The sequence below is a fragment of the Portunus trituberculatus genome, chromosome 14, assembly GCF_017591435.1.
Source record: "Portunus trituberculatus isolate SZX2019 chromosome 14, ASM1759143v1, whole genome shotgun sequence".
Lineage (NCBI taxonomy): Eukaryota > Metazoa > Arthropoda > Malacostraca > Decapoda > Portunidae > Portunus > Portunus trituberculatus.
Window position 1 is genome coordinate 563,566 of NC_059268.1, and position 892 is coordinate 564,457.

Consider the following 892-nt stretch of genomic DNA (forward strand, 5'->3'; position numbering starts at 1 on the left):
TCTGTCTTCTACCGCTGTTTTCATGCTGTCTGCTCTTCTGAACTTGCTAACTGCATGCCTTCCCCCCTCCTGCGGCCTCGCTGCACAAGACTCTCTACTTCTTCTCATCCCTATTCTGTCCATCTTCCTAATGCAAGAGTTAACCAGTATCTTCACTCCTTCATTCCCTACACTGGTAAACTCTGGAACTCTCTACCTGTGTCTGTATTTCCACCTGCCTATGACTTAAACTCTTTCAAAAGAGGAGTGTCAAGACACCTCTTACGTTAACTGGACCCTCCTTTTAGATTTTTTGTTTTTTCTTTCTCCTACTTTCCTCTTAACAGGGCCTGGCAACCAGCGGGATTTTTTTTCCAACACTGTTTTCCCTTGGCCAGTGCCCTAATGGCCAGTGCCATTGTACATGAACATAAACAGAACACAGAACATAGATACATAGAACACAGAACACACATACACAGATACACAGACCGCTGCTGCTGCTGCTCTTGCTACTGCTGGTGCCAGTTGGTCCTCTTCTTCCGCTGCTGCTGCTGCTGCTGCTGGTGTACCTGTGTGGGAGAGACAAGTAATGGATTAGTACATAGATACATAGTACATAGTTACATAGCACACAGATACACAGACACACACAGTACATGATACATAGATGTCATGCACTTACCTTAATTCTGTTGCTGCTGCTCCTTCATCTGCTGCTGGTGGCGGGGCGGTGCTCCTCCTCTTCTTCTTTTTCCTCTGCTACTGCTGGTGGCGCGGTGTTCCTTTACCTCTTCTTCCTCCCCTGCTTCTCCTGATCCTGACAACTGCAAGGGCCACCTCACTAACTAACTAACCTAACCTAACCTATCCTATCCTAGCCTAACCTATCCTATCCTATCCTATGCTTGAG